Here is a 17,793-nt window from a genome sequence, read left to right on the forward strand (position 1 = left end):
TTGGGGGCAGAGGCCCAACAAAAGTTGAGTCCGAAAAAAATCCAGACCTGTTAGCTTAAAACAAAGTGGTAGAATCAGTATCAGGTTCCGGCCTAGTGGAGCCGTGGCCCCTAGTACGGGAGGAACCGTGTGTGTTAAACTGTGGTAAAACCTCCATACCAGGGGTATCTTTAGGGTAATAAGGAAATGTGTGTATTCCAGTGTGTGGACAAGTGCCAAATTTCAAAGAAGAGATTTCTCAGCAAGGCAATAGAACAACAAAAAAAAATGAACAAGGAAAGGAAAACACGACGGTTAAAACCAAACCTAGACGACCGAAACTAGAAGGAAGGGATCTGGTGGTAGCTAAGCAAAAAAGGTAGCTGGACCCCCAATAGCAACTGCAAGCACCAGCAGGGTAGAAGTACGTAATGACACAACAGGAAAAGCCCAAGAAGAAACTCCAGAATGGTCGTAAACATGTACGATAAACTTTAATGTAATCAATCCCGCTTATCATTAAATTTGATCTTTTGGGTGCTAAACACATCATCCATATCTAATTTATGTTGTGCATTTACAATATGAATAAACCGAACTAAAGGAAAAATGAAAAGGAATTATTTTATCTCTACGCTGTAAAGGATATAATCAAGGGTTACATGAGTTTTAATTATAGGAATTGTGGGGAAGTAAATCTGAAGACCAAGTTTTGGGTCGACTTTGATCCCAATTTTAGAATACCTAAATTTGATGTATCTTAAGTATGGATTTCCTAAGTAAACACTATTCCATTATGGATTGCTTTAGAAGAGAGATAGTGTTTAGGAAACCCGGTGAAAAAGAAATAACTCTGGTAGGAAGTAAAAGAATACTCCCAGAAAGTTTAATATCAGCGGTAAAAGCTAGAAAACTGTTGAGTAAAGGATGTGAAGTCTATTTAGCATCTGTAGTAGTTTCCCAAGATAAGAAACTAAAACTTGAGGATGTACCTGTAGTACAAGAATTCTTAGATGTGTTCCCTGAAGAATTACTAGGCTTGCTGCCTGATAGGTAAGTGGAATTTACTATTGAGTTAATTTCTGGTACTGCACCTATATCCCAAGCACCATATAGGATGGCCCCAACAGAGTTGAAAGGGTTAAAAGTTCAATTACAAGAACTTGTGGATAAGGGGTACATTCGACCCAGTGTATCACCTTGGGGAGCGCCAGTCTTGTTTGTTAGGAAGAAAGATGGTACTCTTAGATTATGCATAAACTATAGACAGTTGAATAAAGTGACCACTAAGAATAAGTACCCATTGCCTCATATAGATGATCTCTTCGATTAGTTAAAGGAAGAAACGGTGTTCTCTAAGATAGATTTGAGGTCAAGCTATCACCAGTTGAAGGTGAAAGACACAGATGTTCCTAAAACTGCATTCAGAACTAGATATGGACATTTTGAGTTCCTAGTAATGTTGTTTGGATTGACAAATGCTCATGCAGTATTTATGCACATGATGAATAGGATATTCCATTCTTATCTGGATCAGTTTGTGATAGTATTCATAGATGACATACTAGTGTATTCCAGTAGTGCGGAAAAACATAAAGAATATCTAAGGATGGTATTACAAACTTTAAGAGAAAGAAGTTATATGCCAAATTTAGTAAGTGTGATTTTTGGTTAAATCAAGTCATATTTCTTGGGCATATAGTTTCAGCTGACCGAGTTAGTGTTGATTCCCAAAAAAATAGAAGCAGTAGTTAATTGGGAACGAACCCTAAATGTAACCGAAGTACGCAAGTTTCTGGGTTTAGCAGGTTATTATAGGAGATTCGTGGAGGGTTTCTCTAAAATAGCCCTTCCATTGAAAAACCTGACCAGAAAAGATGCGAAGTTTGAATGGTCCCAAGAATGCGAGCATAGTTTTCAAGTGCTGAAACAAAGGTTAGTATCAGCACCAGTATTAACTCTACCTACACCAGGTAAGGAGTTTGAAGTTTATTGTGATGCATCCCAATAAGGATTAGAATGTGTGCTGATGTAGGAGGGAAAAGTAGTAGCCTATGCTTCGCGATAGTTAAAGAAGCACGAATGTAATTACCCTACACACGACTTAGAATTAGCAGCAGTTGTGTTTGCTCTAAAATTGTGGAGACATTACTTGTTTGGTGAGCGATGTCATATATTTATAGACCATAAGAGGAACTAAACCTAAGACAAAGAAGATGACTTGAATTGATTAAATACTATGACTGTCCAATTGACTATCACCCAAGTAAAACAAATGTGGTAGCTGATGCCTTGAGTCGAAAAACTAGATCAGCTAGAGCTAGTATTAATTCAGTGAAGGGTAGATTGAACCATGAGTTGTATAATGCTAGGGTAGCATTATCAATCGGTCGAAAAAGAGGATTACTAGCCTTATTTCAAGTGCGTCCTACTCTTGTAGAAAATATTCTACAAGTTAAACCAGTGAGACAGAAACGAGCAGGATAAAGGTGCTATGGTGGAATCATACTATAGAAGAAGCAACATGGGAAGTTGAGGAGCAAATCAGAAATAAGTATCCGTAGTTGTTTAACTGATGGACTTGTGGCGAAATTTCGAGGACCAAATTTTTATAAGGAATAGATAAATGTGAACCCCAAATCCTAATTTTACACTTAAGTGTGTTTTCTTATTTAAATTGTCTTAATTTTCCACTTAATTGTGTGTCCCTATTTAAATTTGTATAAATAAGTTGAGTAGGTTGATGAGAAAGTTAGTGTGAAATGGTGAAGAAGGAATATGGATTTGAAAAGAAAAATATGGACATTGAGTTTGGGAAATTTGGGAAACATTGGCTAAGTATGGAAAATGTGAAATGCATGTTGTGCACAAAGAACTGAAAGGCAAGTGACTAGTGGCACAATCGTGTAGAAGTTGCACGGAGACAAACAATTCGTAGTAGTTAAGAGTGAGATCAGCGAGATCGTTGAGAGCGAGATCATTGAGATCGAGACCAGCGAGATTGGAGAGGAAATAGGAGAGAGCGAGATTAGATAGTAGATGGAAGAGAGCGAGACCAGCGAGAAAGTTGGAGAGAGCGAGAATAGAAAGAGCAAGATTTTGAGCTAGAATGTTGGAGAGAGTGAGAGCAGAGAGAGCGAGATTTTGAGCTAGAAAGTTGGAGAGAGCGAGATTTTGAGCGACAAAGTGGGAGAGAGCAAGACTAGCAAGAAAGTAGGAGAGAGCGAGAGTGGAGAGAGCGAGAGCAGCCTATGCATCAGCCACGCCTTGTCCGGTGCTGCATTCGAACGTCATGCCCAGGCCTCGCCTATACGTTGAACGACCGAGCAAGCTTATGGGTGATATATTTGGACGCGTTAGGGTGGATTATGCATTTAAAAACCCTAATTTGAATATAAACAAAGCTTGAAGATGTAAGGGCAAACGTCATTAAAATCTAGTGTCCGATTAAGAGAAATTCTTAAACCCTAAGAAATTTTGTTGGATGCGTTTGGCAAGAACACATTGAACCAAGGTGAAGTCAGCTTATGTTGATAAAGGAAGGATTGAACATTTAGCCATGCAGCCAAGTACGTGTTGTCAATCCCACGAACAATTTGAACTCCTATAAATAGGGAGTTGGGATTTCATTTTCGAAACACACAAAAATCATAAATTTCGTAGAGAAAGTAGAAGGCAGTGAGGGTTTAGAGGAATGTGTCAACATTGGACGAGGAGATCATCCAATCTATTCGTGCGTTTGGAGTGATTTCAAAGCCATCTGAGAACTCTAGAAGTCTAGTTTTCAGAGTAGGGCTGCCAAAGGAAAAGGCTCAAAGGAACTGAGGTGGAGGTTGAGAAGAAGGTAGAAGGGTCAGACTGTCGAATCAGTCTGGGCCAGTCTTGAAGATTTTAAGATTCCGGCCAAACCATGAGAAATTATGAGTTGAAAGTTTAGGGTAAGATTCCTAAGATATTTTAGAATAGTGTCAGACTGTCGAATCAGGAATGTGTCAACATTGGACGAGGAGATCTTCCAATCTACTTGTGCATTTGGAGTGATTCAAAAGCCATCTGAAAGCTCTAGAAGTCTAGTTTTCAGATGGGCTGCTGAAGAAAAAGGCTCAAAGGAACTGAGGTGGAGGTTGAGAAGAAGGCAGAAGGGTTAGACTGTCGGATTAGTCTAGGCCATTCTTGGAAGATTTTGAGATTCTGGCCAAACCACAAGAAATTCTGAGCTGAAAGTTTAGGGTAAGATTCCTAAGATATTTTAGAATAAGTTTGTAGAACGAAGTATTTCAAAATAAGGTTCGAAACTATGAGTAATCTAAGCTGTAAGTTGAATCTAGATTCTAGGGGTGAAAAAGGGACCCGAGGAGCTACTATAGTGAAAAGTTCCTAAGAATTCGAGGTGAGTGGCTAAAATGTTTTCGAACTAAAATGTTTTTAAACTTTTTTTATTACAACATTTACAGAAAGCATGTTTATGAAAATAATTCTCATGCCTACTAGTTTTATAAAGTGCTTTCCATGCAAGTTTGAATTGTGATTTGAACGCATGCCTATTGTTGAAAAACTATTTACATATGTCGATTTTATCCAGCATGCGTTATCATCTTTAAAGCCATGTTGTATATGTGTTGTATTTTACATGCTTTAAAGGGATAAGTTTTTTATAAATAGTTTTGGTAAAATGCGATGCCGAAGTACAAGGAGAAAGCATCCACCCAACTAGATACTGAAGTACAAGGAGAAGGTATCTATTGGTACTGAAGTACGTTTGAGAAGGTACCAAGCCAACGGGATACTGAAGTACGTTGAAAAAGGTATCCTAGTAGCTAGATACCGAAGTGCAAGGAGAAGGTATCTGAGCAGTAGTACCTAAAGTGGCCACAGGTGAATAAAGTCAAAGATTGAGCAAAAAGGTTCTTTCTAGACTAACAGTTGGTGTTGGGATTATTTTACCAGTTATATAGTACTTTGATTTGTGAAATGATTTGATTATTTTATGTTTAAAACAGTTTTATATACATTACGCTTGGAAATTATTTATGCTGCATTAAATTATATTTCAGATAAAACTATCTTCTGAAATTATGGATGAGAATTTACTATGTTTTCTCGGTCACTCACTGGGCGTAAGCTCACCCCATTTTCAAATGTTTTTGTTCCCCCCCACCCCCCTCCCACAGGTAGCGGTCAAATCCTCTTAAGACAGCTCAGTATCTGCTTTGCCACTAAAGGACTAAAAGACTTGTAACCGTTTGTTAGGTGGTTACAGTTAATATTGTACACATGTTACTATTGCTCATATAGGGACTAGGGTTTGTGGGTTTTGGGACATGTAAATATAATGTTGTAAATACTCTAAACATATTAAGTTTCTAAGTTAATAAATTGTGGGCCTACAGCCGTCCCGTTGCATATAATTTGTATTTGGTATCAGAGTTATTCCGCAAGAGTTTTTAGGGGGTAAGTGTCAGCCTAATGGTTGATAGCTGCTGCAGTCACACTCTTCTCTAGGCTAAGAGATTGATATGGGGCGGGGTGTGACAAGTTGTCATCGAGTTTCATCGAGGATTTAACAGAGACTCATCATGTGAAGAAGATAATGATCATCGAACATCGAGTATGAAGACATCGAGCGTCGAGTATCGATCATCGAGGGTTTGGCAGAATATTTCTTAACCTTTTCTTCATCTTTCCAGCGTTAATCTTAAGTATTTCGGCCTAGTGAAGAGTGGTTAACATTTTGTTGCTAATTTTTCCTCATTTTTTGAATTGAATATCCCTTTGGGATTTATGGGCTATGATCCCTATTAGATAAACTCGGTTTCATGTTGAAACTAATTTTAAGGTCTCTCTATCTTTCTAATGTGAGATATTCAAAAAGGGCTCCTTCAATACAGTGTGCTTTTAGATTTATCATTGTTTAGTTGGATTTAAATTTTTTCGACCAAACACTCATTTCGGATGTATGGCCTTTGATATATCATATTAGATAAATATAGAGTTTTATTGTAAAATCAATTACATAAATACGACAGTTAATTGATCATAGGTAGCCCTGCAAGGGATTTATAATAAATTGGTAAATGGATGCATTTTCAGCAAAAACATCCCCTTTAGACTATGGAAAGTAATAATATTATGGTAAATTTGTGCATTTACCGATGGAAGTCCCATGTGCTCTCTCTTGTGAATGAGGAAAGAAACCATATGGATTACTTTTTAAAAACAATACATTCATGGAATGTTTTCAAGTTGGCTTTTCAAATACTTATAAATATTGATTTTTACATTAAAAAGAGGCTCGATGATAATTAATGTTAACCACTCTTCACTAAATGTAAACCTCATGTTAACCCCACTTCAGTAGGCTTAATTAAACTAGACTGAAAATGTCAACCTATTTGAGTCCAGTTTAATTAAAACTCATGTTAACCATTCTTCACTAGCTCAAATAGTTTGACATTTTGAGTCCAATTTAATTAAATCTCATTATTTTTGAACAACTGAACTCAAAATTTCACTAATGTAAATATAATATAAATAACATACATGCTAACTTGTTTAAAAATAATAAAATGTTTATTTACCAATTTAAATTTATTTTAGAATTTTTTGGTTTTACAGTTTTTAAGAAAATATCCGTCGGAATCAACATCTTATCCATATTTTTATCTAACAATCAATAAAATTAAGATTTCAACCTTTTCAACATTAAACACATCTCAAACATGATCTCAATTCTCAAAATTTGAACTCACTAACATTTCTCATTATAATGCCATCTATAACAAACACCATGAACAAATGTCATGGGAGAGAAGTTCTTAAAATTCTTGAATTTTGATGGAAGTGCTTTTAGTTAGAATTTTTATTTTTTTATAATTCTTCTTTCTTTAATGAACAATTGACCATTTAAACAGGTATTTCCCATAAGGAATTAAGTAATTAATATATATTTTTAAAGAAAAATATTATATTTAATAGAGATTTAAAAAAGAAAATTTTTTACACATAAAAAAAATGTCAAACTATTTCAAAAATAGCAAAAAAAATAAAAAATAAAACACTGATATACACTCATAAACTTCTATCAACATCTATCAACGATAGACTTCTATCAATTTGTATCACTGATAGACACTGATAGACTTCTATCAGCCTCTATCAAAGAAGATTAAAATTTTACTATTTTGTGTAAATAGTATCCATTCTTTTTCTACTTTTAAAAATCCGCCATTAGAAACGTAAATGTGAACCCTGAATCCCAATTTTACACTTAAGTGTCTTTTCTTATTTAAATTTTCTTAATTTTCCACTTAATTATGTGTCTCTATTTAAATTTGTATAAATAAGTTGAGTAGGTTGATGAGAAAGTTAGTATGAAATGGTGAAGAAAGGATGGGGATTTGAAAAGAAAAAAATGGAATTTATGTGAAATGCGAAAAATATGGAAAATTACTTTTGAAAAATTTGGAAAATACGTGTAAAGGTATCATCAAAGTGGTGAGCAAACGTGTACGGAGAACAACGTTCGCAGTAGCTAAGAGCGAGATCGTTCAGAGCGAGATCATTGAGATCGAGACCAGCGAGATTGGAGAGGAAATGGGAGAGAGCGAGATTGGATAGAAGATGGGAGAGAGCGAGACCAGCGAGAAAGCTGGAGAGAGCGAGAGGGGGAGTGAGATTGGAGAGAGCAAGACCAGCAAGATTGCTGGAGAGAGCGAGAGTTAAGAGAGCGAGACTAGCGAGAAAGTGGGAGAGAGCGACACTGCCGAGAGCAGAAAGAGCGAGAGCGCCTATGCTAGCCTTGCTTTGTCCGATTCGAACGTCATGCCCACGCCTCGCCTATGCATTGAACGGCCGAGCAAGCTTCTGGGCAATGTATTTATACGCGCTGGGGTGGATTATGCATGTAAAAACCCTAATTTGAATACAAACAAGGCTTGAAGATGTAAGGGCAAACATCAATTAAAATCTAGGTGTCCGATTAAGAGAAATTCTTAAACCCTAAGAATTTGTGTTGGATGCGTTTGGGAAGAACACATTGAACCAAGATGAAGTCAGCTTATGTTGATAAAGAGAGGATTAAACATTTGGCCATGCAGCCAAGTAGGTGCTGTCAATCCCACGAGCAATTTGAACGCCTATATATATGGAGTTGGGATTTCATTTTGAAATCACACAAAAATCATAAATTTCGTAGAGAAAGTAGAGGGCAGTGAGGATTCAGAGGAATGTGTCAACATTGGACGAGAAGATCATCCAATATACTTGTGCGTTTGAAGTGATTCCAAAGCCATCTGAAAGCTCTGGAAGTCTAGTTTTCAGAGTATGGCTGTCGGAAGAAAAGGCTCAAAGGAACTGGGATGGAGGTTGAGAAGAAAACAGAAGGGTCAAACTGTCGGATCAGTCCGGGCCAGTCTTGAATATTTTGAGATTCCGGCCAAACCACGAGGAATTTGAGCTTAAATTTTAGGGTAAGATTTCTAAGACATTTTTTAATAATTTTGTAGAAGGAAGTATTTCCAAATAAGGTTAGAAACTTTAAGTAATCTAAGATGTAAGTTGAATCTGGATTCTAGGGGTGAAAAAGGGACCCAATGAGCTACTAGAGTGAAAGTTCCTAAGAGTTCGAAGTGAGTGGCTAAAATGTTTTCGAACTAAAACGTTTTTAAACTATATTGATTACAAATGTTTTACAGAAAGCATGTTTGCGAAAATAATTCTCATGCCTACTAGTTTTATAAAGTGGTTTACAAGCAAGTTTGAATTGTAATTTGAACGCATGCATATTGTTGAAAAACTATTTACATATGTTGATTTTATCCAGTATGCGTTATCATCTTTAAAGCCATGTTGTATATATGTTATACTGTACATGCTTTAAAGAGAAAAGTTGTTTATAAATTGTAACGCCCGGATCCTTATACATTATGATCCGACAGCTACGACATGCATACTTAGACTTTTCTATCATGAGATGAGTTATGGTGAAATTTTCAATGAACATATCTAAATTTTATTAATTAGATAGAAAAACTATATAAAAATTTTATTTATCAAAACACCAGGATCCATAAACATTAGCGTGGTGGTACAAAATGCATGTGCTTATAATAGTGAGTTTGATGGTTAGCCATTTGAGCGACGTCCAATTCTGCCATCTACGCTATGTCCTTCCCTACAAAGTCTATAAAAATATAGGATGAGTATATAATATACCCAGTAAGTAGTTCTCACGTAGGGTAGTGACCAAATGCACAATCACAACAACATGTCATGAAAACATATGGTTGGGACCGAAAACGTATAATAACATGTGGTGGTCGGTTATGCTTCCAACATAAATCTCTCTGCCCTGATAGGAAGATGAGGACCTAAGAGAAAACTAACCCATCTGGTGATAAGTGGCTCATGCAGTCAGTAGGGCCAGAGTCGCATCCAACATCAACCATTAGCATAAACGTAATATTGGACTAGAGGGGTGAAACCATACATACCCTGCTAGTCCCTAACGTAAACATAACGTAAGATTAGGCCTGGAGGGGTGCAACCATACATGCCCTGCCAGCCTTGGAAGCATAAATTTCTCTACCCTGATAGGAAGATGAGGACTTAAGCAGAAACTAACCCATCTGATGATTAGTGGGTCATACAGTCAATAGGGCCAGAGTCGCATCCAACATCAACCATTAGCATAAACGTAATATTAGACTAGAGGGGTGCAACCATACATACCCTGCTAGTCCTTAACGTAAACATAACGTACGATTAGGCCTGGAGGGGTGCAACCATACATGCCCTGCCAGCCCTGGAAGCATAAATTTCTCAACCCTGATAGGAAGATGAGCACTTAAGCGTAAACTAACCCATCTGATGATTAGCCGGTCATCCAGTCAGTAGGGCCAGAGTCGCATCCAACATCAACCATTAACATAAACGTAAGATTAGACTTGAAGCATAACTTACACCTAATTAAAACTTGATTTTAACGTAATCGTGAACCAACATAATGCATGGGGTCCCTTGTGGAGAAACGTGTTTTAAACATGTAATGCAATATAACAATTAACATAATCATGCAACATAATAAAGGTACACTACCATAGAACATTTAAAGAGGGGGTGAGATAAACTACTTACTGTGATCTAGTTATTCCTTATTATTCTTTATGATTTGATCAGTAGAGCTTTCCCTTTTTAAACTAGAAGGGAATTTGGGCAGCACCTTACCCGAGCTTTTCTCTTTTAGCCTCACAGAACTTCCTCACTCACACTTACTCTTTCACACGATTCTTTGTTACTGAGATTTGTTTGAGAATCGGTTAAATCTTTGGCAGAGGGTCCTATTTATAGTAGTTTTTCAGCTCTTCTCAATGTGAAAAATCATCCTACAGGTGGCTTCTTTAAAATTACTTAGGGTTTAAGGATTCCTCTCAATAAGACACCTGATCTTGGTTAACGTTTGCCCTTACGTCATCATTCTTTGTTTGTATTCAATTTTAGGCTTTTTCTATGAATAATCTATAAGATCGTGGCCAAATTCAACGCATAATCCATGCTTCTGTCCAAGTCTCGCTCTCTTTGTTCTCAGAATCTCGCTCTCGCCAGCTTTCTCGTTGGCTCTCGCGACTCTCGCTCTCGCTGTCACTGCTCTCGCTGTCGCTCTTGCCCTCGCTGGTCTCTCTCTCGCTCCCACTCTTGCTCCCGCGTTTGCTCTCGCTTCTGCACTCGTTCCCGCTCCCACTCTCTCCCATTGTCTTGCTGAGAATCTTGCTCTCTTTACTCTCGCTCTCACCAGATAAAATTATTTTCTGAAATTATGCATGAGAATTTACTATGTTTTCTCGGTCACTCACTGGGCGGAAGCTCACCCCATTTTCAAATGTTTTTATTTCCCCCCTCCCCCCCATAGGTAGTGGTCAAATCCTCTGAAGACAGCTCAGTATCTGCTCTGCCACTAAAGGACCAAAAAACTTGTAATCGTTTGCTAGGTGGTTACTGTTAATATTGTACACATGTTACTATTGTTTATATAGGGACTAGGGTTTGTGGGTTTTGGGACTTGTAAATCTAATGTTGTAAATACTCTAAACATATTAAGTTTCTAAGTTAATAAATTGTGGGCCTACAGCCGTCTCGTTGCATATAATTTGTATTTGGTATCAGAGTTATTCCGCATGAGTTTTTAGGCAATAAGTGTCAGCCTAAGGGTTGATAACTGCTGCAGTCACGCCCTTCTCTAGGCTAAGAGGGTGATCTGGGGTGGGGTGTGACACTTTGGTATCAGAGCATAAGTTTTTGGGACAATTGAGGAATTAGTTGATTCCAACTTGGTATTAAAGGATGGGTTATACGTAAGTTTGGGAAAGATTTAAGCTAGCTTAATACTAAAACATAAGACTTTGGGTGAAAGAGAGAGTTCATGCATTAGATTAAAGTCTCATAGATAAGTCCCTAACATGTGTACCTAATAATTAGGCAAAGATGCTGAGGAAAAGAAGGTTTTTGATAGAATGGGAAGAAAATTGTTTTCGTACATCTATTTGATAGAAAGGGAAGAAAATTGAGAAAATTCGAGTTCCAATCGGTAGAAATCGGAGGGTCTTTGACTTAGACAGCAAAAGATGTATTTATAGAATTTGACGTGCAAGGTGACTTCGAAGCATCGTGGCGCCAGGTGCCTTTAACGAAATACACCATTCTATCATTAAGTGTAGCACTATGCTATGTAGAGTGCCGCTACGCTCTATGTAGGGGCATTATGGTAATTTTGCCCTTCTTTTTCCCTTTGATGCAATTAAGCTCTCTTTTGGCCCTTTTTAGATCTATTTTGTCACTAACACCTGTTATACCCTTAATGTGCTCGAAAGCTACAAAATAGCTAATTAAACACGTAAATACAAGAATGATCCTGAATTAAGTAGAGCAAGATATCATGTTTTCGTTGCTCTCAAATACCCCCAACATCATTTTTGATCGTCCTCGAGCAAGGTAGAAATAAGCACATAGTCACACAACAGATATGCTCACTAAAATTGCATGGTTCGTTACTCAAGTCTTAAAGGTCTCCTAAAATTTAGCTTATACTTAACAACCAAATCAATTCATAATTAATCAATGAAGCACAATTTAAAACTAATTCTAGACTTATTCATACAAGGGTGGGTTCAAAACCCTTCTAACTAAGTCTAAGCACCCTAGAATGATATTGGATGGCTTTCAATTTATTTTCCCCCTACACTGGCTCATGCACCAACTATCAAGTGCCAAAAAAATCAAAGCAGTAATATGTCAACTGAGGGACCTAGAATTAAACTCTAGGCTACCCTAAACTTGCATTTCTTTTACTTGTAGGAAACTATACTCACTCTTTTCTCGTGAGTTTCCTAACTAATCACAGTAAATATAGTTCTTTCTACCACGATTCATGCATAACATTACAAGTTCATTTTTTCGATATTTTCTTTTCTGCACAAATTTTTTGTATCTGTAGATTTTAAAGCATGCATATATCTCATTTTTACTCCTCAGTATTACATTACAACCTATCATGCAAGACACTATCATACCAGTAGAGCCTATCAGAGTGACAACAAAAATAAGAAAAACTAATGTAGGCAGACAAAGAACTTAACCGTGCATCAAAAGTAAGAAAAAATTTTAAAAATGACTAAAAAACATGATAACTCATCTCAAACAAAATTTCATACAAGTAAAAATACAAGGGAGTGCATCATAGACTAGTCATAATAACATGAGCAAGCATGCATACAAGTACACAAAAAAAAAAAAAAAAAATAGCCTGAGCTCAAATGCTCAAAGACTCCAGCCAAAACACAGACATCCCCCAGCCAAAACACCGACATCCCCCAACCCAACATATAATTTTAGATTATCCCTAATATGATAAGGAATAGAAAAGAAAGCAACCAAATAAAAGGGAATAATTTCACATTATCCCTAATATGATAAGGAATATAAAAGGAAGCAACCAAATAAAAGGGAAAAATACTCCCTTAATTTTGGTACAAGGACTGGGATTGATGCCCGGCTCTTGAGAAAGTAATTCTCTTCATCTTCTTCAAGAAACCTAAACATCAAGAAACATAGGAAGAATTAAACTCACCAAAAATAAAAAGAAACCTAAACTACGATGTAATAAAAATGTAAATCCTGGTTGCCTCAAGGAGAGCAATTGTTTAAGATCGTTATGCTCGACCCCACTCGGATTTCTCATCCAAATCCATCAAAAACCACCGAATCTCCATCTCCCACCCCCAACTTAAAGGGAGGGTCCTTATCCTGAAAGAAATAATAGAACTGTAAAATGTAGGATAAGTAGTAGAAGGAGAATCAATCACCAAAAAAAAAAAAAATCAATTTTATCTTCATGTCTAAGGGTTAGGGACCTTGTATCAAGATCAATATTAGCCTTAGTAGTCTTTAAGAAGGGCCGATCTAACAGCACAGATAACTCAGAAGTAGAATCAACATTCATATTTATGACATAAAAATCAGAAGCGAAAGTATGGCCATTGACTCTAACAAGCATATCTTTTATCATACCAACTAGCCTAACAAGGGAATGGTCATCTTACTAGATCAAAATATCAACAGGGTGTAGAACGTGGGACTACAAATCAACATACGTAGGAGCATACATAATATTAATTGCAGACCCTAAATCTACCATGGTCTATTCAAATTTCCTAGTACCTATCTGACAAGGCACAAAAAACGTACCTAGGTCTTCCTGCTTAATAGGTAGATTATCTGGTAGGATTACCTTTTCGTTTGGTTTCTTTCTTTCTATCTAAAGGGACCTCACCCATACCTTTTTGCACTTTGTAGTAGGGCTCTTATTATTACATAGAGTTTCAGCAGAATGCACCTGTTCCTTATGCATACCTTCCTTAGCAATAGAAAACCTACTAGGGAATGGAGCAACAGTTATGTAAGAATTCAAATTAAGAGGTGGATCAAAATGAACTCCACGTCCTCTAGGTGGACAGGTCATCTATTCCTTAGCATTCTCAGCATTTACAATCGACTAACTTAATCACCGATTCTGAATTAGGAGTCCGAAAGGTCTTAATGGAGCCAAAAGTAAATATGGCACTATCATTACGCACATTGAACACAGCCTGGAAAAGAAGCTTCCCATATTGCGTGTCCAACCTGCTTACCGCGTCGGCCAACTGGGCGATTTGGGTGGCCATACTCTACCTGTGAGCGGCATTGGTTTGCTAGAACTGCTTCTGGCTCTACTTGATATGCAAGGTGGACTCTGCCAAGCTCTTGGCCATGTCCTTCAAGGGCATACTTGAATTGCTCCTACATGGTTCCCTTGATTGTCCCAACAGTTGTAATTATACATTCGTCCTCCTTGCTAATTCCTAGCATAATCTACCTCGATTACAAGCTCTTGAGCTTACTGAGCCTTTGTAGAACAAACCTGTTTCACAGGGGTAGATAGTTTAGCAATTTCAGCTCTAAGTTCACTTACATCTAGTGAAGATTTAGAAGATTGAGAAACACGATTCCGCATCCCAAACTACTGGCCATTGGCTCCCATGATGGAGATGAATGCTCTGGCTTTTGAATTGGTTTTATTAACAAGGCCTTCTTTTTTAGTTTCATCAATGGTACTTCTATCATTAGAGACGAGCCCTTGATAGATGTACTATATCAGGAGTGCATTAGAGATCCGATCATGTTGAAAGCTGCCATAGAGGCACTTGAAACACTCTCAATACTCGTACAGGGTCTTTCTTTCAAACTGTGTGATGTCATAAATCTCTTTCTTGATCCTTGCAGCTTTAAAGGCAGGAAATAGTTCCTCCAAAAACCGCTTCTTCATTTTAACCTAGGAGGTCACTGATCTAGTAGGAAGATAGTAAAGCCAATACTTAGCTTTGTCATTGAAAGAGTATGGGAAAGCCTTCGGATTCATCTGCTTCTCCATAACACCATGAGGTCGCATAACATCACACACAATATGGTACTCCTTTAAGTGCTTGTGCGGGTTTTCTCCTCCCAAACCATAGAAAACAGGTAGTAAGTGAATTAATCTAAACTTAAGCTCAAAGTTACTCGTAGACTTAGGATAATTGATGTAAAGGGGGTGCTCATCAACATTAGGTGCAACAAGGTCCCATAATGTACGTTCCTTCTTAGGTTGGGCCATCGCCTCCTCTTCTTCTTCTAAATGCTCTTCCTCCAATGTGCCTTCTACATGAATTTTCTCTTCTCTAGATCTTCGTTCTCTAGTTTCTCTCTTTCGTTTCCTCTCCTCCCTACCGAACTTTGCAAAATACAACAAATAATTTTAATCATAGGAGGATTAGGTCATACAGAGAAAAAATTCAAGAATGAACAAAGAATTGAAAACCTTTTAAAAGTGAAAATACTCGTTTATCCGACAAGGGCGCCAATTTAGAAGGCGAATTTCATGACCCAAATCCATTCAAAATAATTTAACCATACCCACCAGTACAAACTACTAGTCTTAGTAGCAAGGCGGAGTCGATCATAGAGAAATCAAGAATTTCTCAATTAAACAATTTAAATCCTGAGGGTAACTGATGAGGAGGGGTATTGAAATTAGTTGTTTTCAAATGAATTAAATTTCATAAAATGAACACACAAAGTAAAAGTTGAGAAATTATATGAGAAATAATAGCTTAGGTTGTTATGGAATTTTCCTATTCAAAATACTTGTTCATTGAATTATCATTACCGGACTCAAATGTTTGCTTGCACCTAACCGAATTTGTTAGAAAATTCAATTAGTCGTCCTAATAAACTAATTAGTCAAAATTGAATTTATGAAAAGCATGTGAATTCAAGTTCGTCCTAAATTGCATTAAGTTCTAGGAAAACATTAAGTGGAATGTTCAACAGGAAAAGCCATGAATAAAATTATTTTGATTCAATCCTAGGTTAATTAAAACAAACTTATCGTGTTTGATTTGCAAGCTAAGCTAACGCATTGCTACTTAGTGATTAACACAAGATTATATGTCACATATCAAATGTTAATCAAAAGCTTCAATCATAAAAACCACAAAAGGTTCATAATATAATCATTGTCTAGAAGTATAGAATTGGATCCAACAAACATGATAAATTTCGGTTCCAAAACTTGCAAGCACATGTAAATAGAGAAAAGTTCCTAAATCCTAAGTTATATAAAGATACATTAGTTCATTATCGACATGCGAATCAATGGGGAATTATTTTGGTACATCTATTAGATAGAAAGAGAAAGAAAATAGAGAGAAGTTAAATTCCAATTGATAGAAATCGGATAGTCTTTGACCTACATGGAAAAAGATGTATTTATAGATATCGTAATGGTGTCACGCTGCTAATGGAATTTGACACGCACATTAACGTTGGAGCACCGTGATGCTATTTGCCTTTCATAAAATCAACCATTCAGTCTTTGAGCGTCGCTACACTCTCTTCAGGGGCAATATGGTAATTTTGGAATTCTTTTTCCCGATCGAAGTAATTAAGCTTCAAATTGGCCCATTTTAGCTTCATTTTTGTCACTAAAGCTCCATTTTTCCCTTAATGTGCTCGAAATCTAAAAAATAGCCAATTAAAGATGCTAAATACAAGAAAAAACCTAAATTAAGCGGATGAAGATAGTACATTTTCAGTGCTATCAATTATCGTAGGAATAAGTAGAAAAAAAAATAGAGGAATTAAAAGAAAAAAATAAAACTAGAAACACAATATTAACGTGAAACTTTAAATCGGACAAAAAACTACGGACCAGTAAAATTTGATTTGTGACAAAAATGATTTCAATCACAAAAATTAATTTTCTCTCTCGATCCAAATTATAAGAGCATTTTATCAATGCTTTTGACAACTCTCATGATATTTTCACTTTCAAACTAGAGAATAGAGTTAGCAGGTGCTTAAAATGTTTCTAACTAGAATGATTTGAGACCAAAGACATAGAATTCTTTTATAGTGCATGGAGACCATCATTTTCTTTAATTTTTCTGATGTGTGACAACTGCAGTTCTCTAATATTCTTCTCATTTTCTCTTAAGCTTCATCTTGTTCTAGAGTTTTCTCTTTCTTCTTTCTTTTTCATTATGTTGTGTTATGATATGACTTTTCTATGGTAACACCCCAAATTTTTATTATTAATATAATTTTAGTAATTTATATTAATTGAGGGCTTTTTGGAATTTTGGACTTTAAGTGTAATTGCAAAAATTTAATTATTGACATTGAAAATTATTTATGTTGGAAATGAATGGCAGGAGTTAATTCTTTTTTAAAGAAAGAGAATTTAAAGAATTTGTGTTGATTAAGAAAGAAATTATTTTATTTTATTTTCATTCTTTCCTTTTCTTTTCTATTTCTTTTTTCTTTTTCTCCCTCCCTTCCCTTCTTCTTCCTCACGTAGACACTTCCCCCCCGCCCTATTTTTCCCTTACTGTTCACGTGCCCTAGTAGCCACCTCAACTCCCGCCACTAGTCACGAACCCCACCCTTGCGTTGTTCGTTTCTCCCAGCTGCATCACCTGTTCACTTGCACCGGATCTTGCCAGCCGGTCGACATCGTGCCACTCCCGATCGACGCCTCAGACCCAATCGAGCATCCATCCGAAGCAGTTTGCCGCTCGCCCTCGTGCATCCCTTTGCCTCCCCGAGGTCACTCACACTGGATCTAAAGATTCAACCGCACCTTTAGCAACCGCTCGACGCTGCCCAGCCCTATTTGGTTGAGGCCGAGCCACTCGTCCAAAACCCCCGCTGTTGCTTGCCGCCGCTTCTCCGTCTGGCCAGCCGTCG

This window comes from Benincasa hispida, chromosome 5 (genome assembly GCF_009727055.1).
Source record: "Benincasa hispida cultivar B227 chromosome 5, ASM972705v1, whole genome shotgun sequence".
Taxonomy (NCBI): Eukaryota; Viridiplantae; Streptophyta; class Magnoliopsida; order Cucurbitales; family Cucurbitaceae; genus Benincasa; species Benincasa hispida.